Source organism: Lissotriton vulgaris, chromosome 3_1 (assembly GCF_964263255.1).
Source record: "Lissotriton vulgaris chromosome 3_1, aLisVul1.2, whole genome shotgun sequence".
Lineage (NCBI taxonomy): Eukaryota > Metazoa > Chordata > Amphibia > Caudata > Salamandridae > Lissotriton > Lissotriton vulgaris.
This window is the reverse complement of record NC_141689.1, coordinates 1,407,495,647-1,407,507,889: the sequence shown is the minus strand read 5'-3', so window position 1 is coordinate 1,407,507,889 and position 12,243 is coordinate 1,407,495,647.

The window sequence follows — 12,243 nt, the reverse complement described above, 5'->3', positions numbered from 1 at the left end:
ACTATTGGTCACATTTCTTCCTTTCCGGCCTACCACACGTTTCTCAAACAAAGGATATTGAGGCAAATGTGGCGCATACTCTTTTCTTAATCTATTGTATTCCTTAACACAATCTAGATCCGCACAAATGTTTGTGACATCACACTCAATCAAGTACAATCCCGATAAAGTTCTAACTCGCGACAATGCCACATATGCCATACCCTCCTTGAACACAGAACTGCCAATATTCACCAATGCACTGTCTACACTTAAACCTTGCGATTTATGGATTGTCACCGCATATGCCAAGCAAATAGGAAATTGCTTACGGCGAACATATAAGTCTTTTACAAGCAAAAACCTAGCAGAGCAACGACCAATTAGCTGTACTTCCTCAATGCCATCAAATTTAATTTTTAAAAATTCAATTCCATCTCTATTTCTGTATTTCTCAAAATCAACAACATTACCCATTGATCCATTTACCAGACCTCTTTCAACATGTAAATTCCTTCTTAAAATTATACGACAATTTAAGCACACATTCAGAGTCTTTTCAAAACCTGCAGTTTTAGATATAGTCTTCTCTAATGAGTCCAATTTAGTTTTCAAATTCTCAGACTCTACTCTGCTCTACTCTGTCAATAGCTTCCAGTTTCACAATCTCTTGGTTTTCTAAATGCAACATTTTGTTGTTGAAGATGGCACATTCTGCAAGAGTTGGCATCAAACATATTCCAGATTTCTTCTCAGTAATTTTCCGAAAAATATTCTCAGGTACAACGTCTTCTTCTGGATACAAATTTGACAGTAATCGTGCATGTAAAGCTTCTTTCCCATGCTCGGTCACTTTTCCAATTCTAACATCTTGTAGAATATTCTTATAATCTTCATCCTTCGCTTGACGCATATTTTCACGCAGTTCAGCATAATTGAAGTTTAACCATATATTGACGTTGCCAATACTCCCTAGACACTTCCTGGTATCTTCTTGTGTGAGCATTTTGAACACAGGTTGTCCTTTCACTGGTGTCAGCTGCAGAAGATCACCGAAAACAATGATGTGTTTGCCACCAAATAACACATCATACTCTGTTTTAAGAACTTCTTGCATTCTCAAATGCACAAAGGCAAGCATGACATTTGAAACCATGCTTACTTCATCAATGATAAGAAGTTTCATTTTCCTCAAGACTCTTGAAACTTCACAACAAGCATCTCCAGATAACTTGTGGTATTGTAATTTGTTATCATGCTACACTGGCAGCATCAGTAGACGATGCAAAGTAATACCTTTAATGTTATGTCCTGCCAGTCCAGTTGGAGCGGTGACAACACAAGACAGCGATGACTCAGTCCTTTTCTGCAAATAACATGAAATTGCTTTAATGAGGAAACTTTTTCCAGTTCCCGCTTCTCCACTCACGTACAGTCGGACAGTCTTCAACGACGTACATGAGCACTCTTTCTTCTCATGACTTAATCCATGATCAATTTGGTTGGTAACTTCGTCATATATTTTCCTCTGCTCAACGTTGAGTTGTCTTTCCAAGTCTTCTAAGTTAACCGCATCCTCCTGAGCATGTGCCATGGCTCTTTCCACTTCAATCATAGCAGTGGCAGCTTCATTTTCAATAACTGGTCCTCCTAGTGGATCCTGACTCAATGAAACAGAACTCTGACTGTCCTGAGAACTGTCTCTAGCAATCTCGGCTGCAATTGTTGCTTCCTGCTCGATTTCCGCATTCAACATTTCTAGATATTTGGGAAAAACAGGACATTCTATGGTCTCTTTGGCTGCATTGAAAGAGTCTTCGTAACAGAGGAAATCTAAAAGCAGTTCCTCTTCTGCACGCCAAGGCTTGAAAAGTTGCAAAAGAGCTAAATAGAAAAACTCTTTTCTTTCAGGAGATTCACCACTCAATTTTCGATGATTTACCAATTGGCATTTTCTTTGCTTGACCAGACATCCCTCACTTCCAATTACAGCATACATTCCTTTATCAATATCTTCTTTGATGTTCCTTTTGAATATGTAATTTTACAGCACCTCATACAGACAAACATTCTCGAGGTGACTGCTTCTATTTGGATAATATGTATCCAACATGTTGGTCTTCAAAATATCTGTACTGTTTGGCTCCTTTTCCGCCAAATACTCAATTTCCCGTACAGGTTTCAGAACTCGATTACGCGTTGCAGCAAGACCAAGACTCGCCCAAATGATACTCCTGGATTTGGCATAAAGACTTGCTGAAGACAACCGGTCAGAACATTCGTAAGCTCCGATTTCTCGATGCGACAACATCTTCAGACTGAAACTGTACAACTTCTTACTGAGGCTCTTTTCATGGGAAATGTCCTCCCACATATCCTTCAATTCTGTCTTTTCTTTTTTGGTGATGTAAGATGTCACATACCGAGCCACAGCCATACAGTTATCAGCCACAAACTGTATATCCATGTAAGCATTCCACATGGACAAAATCACTGGGTTGTAGTCGTTGATATACTTGGACTCTTCGTTCCTTTTCAAATTGTATGTATTTTTGGGTGATTTCCTCGTTACATTATGTCGCAGAGAAGACATCAAATTGTTCACTCTTCCTTTAGATATCACCAATCGTGGAAATCCAAAACGACATTTTGTATAGTACTTGTTCTTGTTTCTGAATTTACGACGACAGTACTTTCCACAACGATGGCTTTGAAACCGTAAAACTTGTTCTCTTAGACTTTTGTCTTCCTTTGTCTTTGGAACAGCACATGTAGAATACTGTTCTATGAAACTCATCACTAAGTCATCTAGATCTGTTCCAAATTTGGGAGCATCTTTGATCCACAGCAGCATATGTATATGAGGAGCACCTCTTGCTTGGTACTCCTTTCTCCAGAAGAAATCCAATACCTCTCCAAGAGGTGGATTTTTCTTGTTCATGATGAAAGACATCATAGCTTCAAATCTATGATTGAAGTACCTGCATACATTCACTGGATCCAAAGAGCACAGTTCTCCGGGTGTCTTGAATTCGATTTTTTCAATGTTTCCATTTGCCTCTCGTAGAAATTCAAGTAAGACTTCCCAGCCATACTCGGCACAGCTGAGAGTGAGGAACCATGCAGGAGTTCCTAAGTTCCTCAGCATACATTTTAAATCACCATGACGACGGTACCAGTACTCATTAGTACCACGCTGACACGCCATGAGATTAATCAGGTGAGAATCCAAAATACTATCTTGCACATTGACTTTATCCATAAAGTCACTTGCCGAGATGTTTTGCATCTGTACACCACTTTTCAAGATGTGGTTCACTGCATATGACAGTCCAGACAGATCGCTTTCAAACAGTAGATGAAACAAATAGGGAATGCATTGACGAAACCTAGGATCTTCTGCATACAATCATAAAGTCCGGTATTCAGAAGCAGGAATTTGAACAGGTCGCTCATCATATCTTCCTCCTTGACCTGTTGGAAATAGCTGTGGGAAACACCGAGCTTCCAAACTTTCCTCCCAAACACTAATGGGACTCGTTTTGGCTTGTTTCATTTGAAACAACTCAATAGCATTCCCCATGACTTCCTTAGAATGCAAAGGATGAACACTATAATGTTCATATATTTCTTCATTTTTAGAGGGTTCTACTTTTTCAATTTGACCAGCACACAAATCGCTATCCTCTTCTTCACTTACTTCCTCTTCTGCAACATATACATTCTTGTAGTACTTATTGTTTTTCTTCAAATACAATGTTGCCTTTTTGACTTTCCTAACATCCACTAAATCTTGCCATATTTTCTTACTCTTTGTCGGAACCCCATTAACTAACATAACCAGAGGTTCCTCTTCCACTTTCTCTACTCCAATTGTATTAATATTTTTTTTTAAATCTAGAGGCAAATAAACAACTCTTCCCTTTAATCCTCTCTGTAAATCTGATGGAGGCAATTTCCCTGTCTTTGGCTCCATTCTTTCAATAGCCTGAAAGGGATGCACACTTTGAATCAAAATAGATTCATAAGTATTTAAATCCTTCAATTCAGAAGGAATGTCAACCAATTCCAGATTATTATGAACCGCTCTAGCAGGCATCCGGTTTTGATTTAATTTGTTACAACAATAAGTACACACACGTTGATCCAAACCCAAATCAAAACAATTTTCTACCATCAAGTATGTTGCAAAATCCTTCCATTCACTATTATTTTCCCTTTCACTTTTCGCATATAAATCCACTAACTTAGTCTGATTCTTATAATAAGTGCGTCGACAACACACACAAGTGAAATTAGGCCTCTCACTTGATTTCACCTGAAACGTGGCAATTTCCTTTTGAAAATTATCTGTACTGGAAACCTGTAAGCATGGGCGAATTTTGCGAATCTCGCGTTCGCGAATTTTGCAGATTTGCGAATTCGCAATCCGCAAAATCCGCGAATTCTCGCGAATTTGCGGATTTTTTTTTTGTTCGCAAGTGTTTCTGCCAGTTCGCGAGGATTTGGTACTAGTTCGCAATTGCGAACTTACTTGTCGGCTCGCAACGGTCGCGACTATGTTGTTTCTACGTCTGGTTCATCATCACAGCCTCCCAGCACCCTCTGTTTCACCACTGGCACCCTCTCTTTGACCCATGCCACCCTCTGTTACATCAATGCCACCCTCTGGTTCATCATCACTGTAGAAGATGGGGGGGAAAAGCAAGCCCACCTGCCCTGCTTGAACTGACATGAATTAATTTGGGGTTAGTTTATTAACAACACCTGCCCTGCCCCAACTGACAATAATGAATTAGGGGCTAATTAATGTGTCACTGAAAGAATTTGAAGTTCCAGCCTGGCACCTGCTTGTCTGCTCCTTTAGCTGTAAATCAGGACCTTTGTGGCATACAGTTAAGGTCAGAGCAGGGTCACACAATAGTTGCAAGCAGGTAACCGAATTCTGGAGGGCCCCCTCAGGAAGCACTACAGGGAATCGTTACAAATCATGAGGTTGGCCTTTTGCACCTGCTCATTGCTTTTGCTGTTGCAAAAATCGTTTTTCGTTTTTTCGCGCTATTCGTGGGGCGCGGCGTCGTGCGAAACCGACCGCGGAAGCCGCCAATTTGTGCGAATGAGCTTTTTATTTTTTTGCAGCTTTTTGTTTCACAAGTTTTTTTGCCGTATTCGCGAGCCGCTTGCAGCGCAACACGCGAATTTACCCCAAGGTCGAGTACGGGCGCGGCCATTTTGTTTGCGTGACGTATTTCCGTTTCCGCCCGCTATGTATAATCTCGCGCAGTAAGCGCATTGCGAGTAGAGGTTCGCACGAGATCGCAAGGGAAATCTAGAGGCTCGCACGAGATCGCGAGGGAAATCTCGCGCGAACTTACTTTCGCGCTCGTGAACGGGCGCCGGCCATCTTGTTTTTCATTCATTTCCTGTGTCTGGGCATGGTGTTTAATCCTCTTGGTATCTTTGCCATCCTTTGCTTGTTTTCAGTTTTTTTTTTACGATTTTGCTTCTTATCTATCCCTCTCTTTTCCTAGCTGTATATTTTTGTCTTTTCTGCTATTTTTCTTTACTTTTAAACTACTTTTTTTAAACTCTTTTCTTTTCTTCTTCCCTATCCTATTCTTTCTTAATTTTCTACTTCTTCCTACCTTACCTGCCCAGACCATGGTCAAGCCAGGCGCCGTGAAGCTGCCCAGGCACTTGAGGGCCGCAGCGGCGGCGGGGAGTAGTCCTGGACCCAGTGCCAGGACAGCATGCGGGAGATTGAGGGGGGAGCAGGTGACGTGACGGGAGATATTCAGCCCGGAGGAAGTGGGCGCGCTGGTCTACTTCGTCCAGCGCCGCCTGCCCAGGACCATCGCGGGAGGCGGCAGGATCGCGGCCGGCGGCTACAACATGCGGGAGCGCCGGAAGCGGTGGGAGAAGGTGTGCTGGGCCATATCCCACCTCTACGGGGTCCAGCGCACCTACATCCAGGTCACCCATCGCTGGACGGACCTCCTGGACCGGGAGCGCGACCTGCTGGACCAGCTCGGCTTGGAGATCCCCGGGCTTGGTGAGTAGTAGTAGCCATTTCATCACTCACTACTATGATGTTTTCTCCTGCTCTGTGTTGTTGTATTGCAAATATTTGTTTTTTACATGGAGCAAGCCAATAATGCCGCTGATGACGATTACATTGTAGTTAAATTATATTTCAAAATCTTCTGTGCATTTCAGGTGCACTGCTCTCCTTCTCAGTGGCGTTGCTACTATGCTTATTTGTTTTCTATTTTGTGGTCTCATTGGCCTGAGTAACTATTATGTATGAGTGTACTTTACAGAACTGCGTAATGCTAGACACTAGGGGGCAGATTACATTTACAAGCCCCTTGCGCCACGTTTACGTTGCCTTGCGTGACGCAACAGCGGCGTAAACGTGCCGCATCCCTGCGAGTCATTTACAGCATGACGCATCTAGGGAGATGCGTCACGTTATAAAGCCATGGGCCTGCACCACAATGGGTGCGTTCCTAGTACGCAGGGTGGGCGGTCCGGCGGCTGTGCGCCTCGCAAAATTGCCTGCGTGAAATCTACAAGATTTAACGCAGGCACTTCTGCGACGCTGCTACGTCAATTCAATTCCTTATGCCTGCTTGAAGCAGGCGAAAGGACTGACACAGCATGTTAAGTATTGGGTGGCCCTGAGCATCAATGGAGTTGCATTGAGTTGGCGACGTGACTCCAGCGATGCGCCGCTCTTACGTGACGAGATGCGTCACGCAAGTGCCTACCCTTGCGCCAGGGTGCGCCGCATTGTAAATAAGGCGCATCTGCCGTGTCGCAAGGGTAGTTTTGCGTGACGCATTTAATCTGGCGCATCTCTGGAGATGCGCCAGAATGCGTAAGTAAGTATGCCCCTAAGGGGCAGAATTGCAATTACCGTCGCATCCCTGCAAAGTAGCAGGGATGCACCATTAATTGTGCGGCCTCGCTACCACCACCAAACATGGTGCGCCGTATTTGCAATGCGGCGCACCATGGGCCCAAAACGTCACCGAAGCTTTACTGCTGGAGTTGCGTCGCAACGATGGCGCAGCTCCAGCAATGCTCTGGGGTACCCTATCTCCCCAATGCTGGGTCAAGCCGTACGTCTGCTTCAAGCAGGTGCAGGGTTTGTGTGATGCATCATTGTCCTAAAGGTGACTGATTGAAATTTTGTAGATTTCCCTCAGCCACTTTTAGGATGTGTTCCAGCGCAGGAATGCCCTCCCTTGCGCCGGAACGCCCCCTGATGGCGCAGGGCTTTATAACGGGATGCATCTCTCAAATGCGTCACGTTGTTATAATATTATACGCCGCACCATGGCGCCCTTTTTTGTTTAGCTGCTGCGTCACAAAAGTCACGCAAGAACGGAGCAAAAGAGCCGCAAGGGGCTTAAATCTGCCCCTTCCTTTGTACCCCTGACAATAGGAAAAATAGTGGCGGTGGATTGATAGTTTGACTATTTAAATGACTGGTAATGTAGCAGGCAACTGTTAGTGTTGTCACTGATCTGACTGAAATCACAATGGAGTTTGTCTGTCACTTTGCGTCTTGCCTGCGGACTGCTGCCTGCCAGTCCTAGGTGAACCTTTCAGTACTTTGTTTAGTGAGTTACGTGACTTTTGAAGTCACAGGTCCGCAAATAAATGAAAAGTAACCCTAATCAATATAATTTCGCGGAAATATTTTGTTATTGTTCTTTTGAAATGTTTGATTTGGTTGACATTGACAAGCAACAATCATCCATGTTTTCTGTTCTTTCTTTCATGTTGTACGTCAGCTCCCCCCAGGGGCGAGGGGAGGACACAGGAGCAGCAGGCGGCGGATGCTGTTCAACAGGGCCAGGATCGGGCAGGCGAGGGCTCCTTTGCTGGCCCCAGTAAGTTTTCATTTTAGACTAGTACCTATTTTTCCTAGCGTTCCTCATTTGATTTTTTCAAAATCGTCTTTGATCTTCATGTAGACTGTATCTAAATTCTTATCCTGCCTCTACTATGACTCCCTGTGGTATTACTAGATTATTCTTGCTAGTCTGTCTGTGTAGCTAACTAAGATTGCACGGTTGGCGAAACTCCCATTCTAGTCAGCAATAGCTCTATCAACTTAGTGCAGTCCTCTGGGATTGTCCATAATGTCTTTTGAAGTGTTCTATCTGCTTTGAAAATTCCCAACTATAAAATGTGAATGACCACCAAGAAATAATAAGATACTACCTTTTGGTTTGGATAGGAGAACAATCCATACCACTACAGTGGCGCGGACAATTCTTCTGCAGAAACAGAACTATGGACAATAAATAGTGCATTGCTTATGAATTATAATAGGTGCTGTTAGAGTTTCCACATACCTCTGTGATAACAGACTTTGAACCCCCAATGTCCTTACTGACTGACTACTACATAGTGTGGCACAGTCATTTACCTCCCGAATTCATCGATCATTGATCCCCAATGATGATTATTATCCAACGTAGCTGAAGAGTATGGAGTCAGAGTCAAGAAGTGTCAGAGGCACGGACTCATACTTGCAAAAATTGCAAAACCTTTCGCTCAGTCACTCTAGTCACTCTGGACCAAAAAACACAGAGTCTCTCTAAGTTTAAAAGCTTTATTAAAAGTAAACACATTTATTAAAATGAAGTCATAATTAAAAAACGAAAAGTTTAACTGAGAATGTAAAAGTGGTTAGTGCTGACGATTAATTGAAGACATTTCTTGTGGTCGAGCCGAGCTCTCAACTTGTTTCAACTTGATCTTGTTGTTAGAAGTCCATCTTCTGTCTGTGTGGAAAAAAATGGTGCGTGTTAAAAGGCCAGCCTTCATCAGTTGTGCCAAAAAGTGCTGCATTACATTGTTTTCACATGTCTTCATTCCTTGACCAAATACTAGTGAGTGGTTTATTCTAACATTCTTAAATGTACTTTGTAGGTGGAACATCAGGTGGCGGGGCCAACCCGGAGGTGGTGGTGGTGCTCGACACGGAGGCGGAGGGCAATTCCTCAGGGGAGGATGCGGCGGTTCCAGTGCCGGCTGTGAGAGTTCAGACGGTGGTGGTGGCGGGCAGAGGTAAGCTCTTATATATTCCTTACTTATTGAGATTGAAGACGTGGCTGGGAAGGAAAGAATATGAGATGCATGGCTGGGTGAATGAAGAAGCAATGATTGGTGGAAGGACAACAGCCTGGGTGGGTGACACAGAAACTGTATGTGTCCATATACCTGGATCATGCTACTATCTGACTCTTAGATAGCATATGTGTATCTAGAGCAGGGGTACTCATAGTACGGCCCGCGGGCCGGTGGCGGCCCGGCAAGCCTTCCTTGGCGGTGTGCAGACCTTGCAGACAATCACTGCTCCCCCGTCCCCCACAGAGCAGAGTGGAGATGCAGGGCCACAAAGAGGTGAAATAGAACAAAGCCTCTGCTCTGTGGGGCCGGGCAAGCAGTGATTGTCAGGGTGGAGATGCAGGGGCGCTACAACAAACAAAGCCTCAATAATATGTTAATGGTCTTTTAAAGACCTGTTAAGTACTTTGGTGTGGCTGTCTGTGTGTGCGCGTTGAGGAAGCTGTCTCAGCCCGGGCTGAAGGCTGACACAGACAGACACACACACAGTGAGATGACAGAGGGGGAGGGAGAGGGAGGGCAGGAGGGAGAGAGAGATGGAGAGGGAGGGCAGGAGGGAGAGCATGAGTGAGAGAGATGTATGTAAATGCTGGGTCTGTTGGCTCAGTGGATGAAGGCATCTGCTGCAGGGACCTGTGTGCAACCTCATGGTCACAAGTTTTCGTTTTGCTTTAGCCCCACCCCCTCTGACTCCGCCACCACCAGTGCAGCCCTCGGCCACAAACTACACTGTAAATTTAGCCCCTGAGAGAAAGTTTGTGAGTACCCATGATCTACAGAGAGTAGACGGTCAGTGGATGAACTAAGTGTAACTTTGAAGAGCATGTAACACTGCACCCGCACGTCCGTTCCAGTGTAGGAAAGGCAAGGAAAAGAAGTTTTAATTTTGTCCAAATACTACCATCAATAGTAGCAGTAGTTTGTATTGCAAGCACAGCATAGATCCGGTTATTAGGGTGGCCACTCCCTACCTCTCTTAATAAGTTTAGTAGTACTCAGTCATTCATGTGTGGATGCATCACTGGTCACTCAATAAAAAGCAAAGCACCTTAAGTCATCCCATATATAAGCAAAAACATCCCATGTGAAGTGATAGATAATCCGATTATTTATCTTCTTCAATTTTCCATTTCTAGTACTCATTTCCACTGTAGGGTGAAAGTTAAATTAATTAAGCAGTAGCCCTTGAGTTGTAACAGAGTATTCTCAGTGCCACCCGTAATAGAAAAGTAAGAGCTTCACCACCTGCATGTACTGGACGGGTACAGTAACGCAACGCAAGTCTAGGTCACTCCTCATGGCGTGCGTCTCTTTTTCTCGGGTGCAAGTTTACTGCGCTGGCATTATGCCGGCTTGCAGAAGATAACGTACCAATTTTCCTAAACAAGAGACAAGAAGAAGAATAAGACTGGTGTACTTTCATAGTCGACTCCAATGGAAGTCCATAGTGCTCGTAGAATTTGTTCCTTAAACTCCCACTAATGTTAGAGCAAGGATGAAGAAGTGTGAGGTTAGATAGATACTGGCCTCAATAGTTATGTAATGCGCTTGCAAGTTGCTAGTTGTAGTGCAACACAAATTTCTGCTGAATGATTGAGTTAATCTTAAAGAGCATTGGTTACAGACTATGTCTTTCTTTCTTCATATAGGTTCTCCTTCCAAACGAACAAGGAGGAAGGAGCTGGCTAGAGCGGCCCGGCAACGGAGGATCGATGCCACTGTGGCCGAATATCGGCGGCTGGTGGCCCGGGAGGACGAAGAAAGTGTGCAGTCGACCACAACAACTACGTCGTCTGCATCGGCCTCCGTGCCCCCACGGGCTGCCACCCAGCACAGTGGTCCACCCAGACTGAGCCGGGCTGCCAAAGCCAAACGCCACCGCCGAGTAGCAAGGACAACAGCTTCCTCTCACAGCCGTTGCACCTGCAAGGCATTGAAGGCACGCCTGCGCCGCAGTACCCTGATGGTGTCCCGCCTCCAGCAGGAGCTCCACCACTTTTCAAACGAGTTGGAGGGGCTCCGCGTAGAGCACGCCTTGCTCCGCCAGGAGCATGATGCCCTGGCCCAAAAAGTAGACAGCATCCACCCATAGTGTCCCTTGCCCCTTTTTTAGAGAGTTTTGGGGGGTGGGAATTGGGAGTTGGGTTTTTGGGGACTTTTGAAGGACAATCGTTGGGGTTAGGGAGGGTCTTGCGGGAGATTATTTTGTTAGGGATATAAATATACTTTTTCAAACTTTATCTGAGCATACCCGTTTCTTACTGCTTGCCTGGTGGGTGGGGGTTTAACAGTGACTTTGTTTTCCTGAAAGTTTAGTTCCATTTTCTTCCTTTAAGTGTAAATGCCCAAATGTTTTCAACACTAAGTGCCTCTCACAGAGTAAGTGAAGTGAATCCAAGAGTCCTAGGACTTTAGTAGTACTACCGTCAGTCTCTCGTCTCTCCTACTAATACTCCATTATACCCCCAAACCACCAAACGCTTATCTTACCTGTAATTTGTGTTTGAAAGTAGGGCTAGACCCAGGGCTGGCTCCACGGCAAACAGCGAATAAGGTTGGCAATCTTGGTCGGATAAAATTTCCTCATAGCGGTGGTACTAGTGGTGTGACACAGTGGCAGTTGCATGCCTATGAAAAAAAAGAAAATTACATCTGGTTTGTCCTCCTGAGCAATTCAACGGTACAACTGAGAATATAGCAGGTGACAGAAGTACACTAGAACAGTGCCACATTGTAGCCTAACAAATGGTAAAGTATAACTACTAATTCGGTTGAAGTTCTTTGACATTAGCCATGGGTCTTTGTCAAGCAGAGTAAGAATATATCCTCGGATTTCTTCACCAGCCTGTTGCTATCACCTTATCCTCCCCAGCAAGTATGTGGATTTATTGCTGTAATTTAGTCACACATCAATCAAAACCACACAGCCCGGGGGAAGAGGGTTAGGGTTTGAAAAATGGATGGGTACGGGGGTTTTTGGGAAAGGTTTTGGGAGACAAGAAAAAATAGCACAGCATGGACAAACAATTGTGAACATAAACAAATCTTTGGGTACAAACCTATCCATCAATCTTTGAAAGTGCATGCACTAACTGCATGCATGTCAGTGAAAAGTAA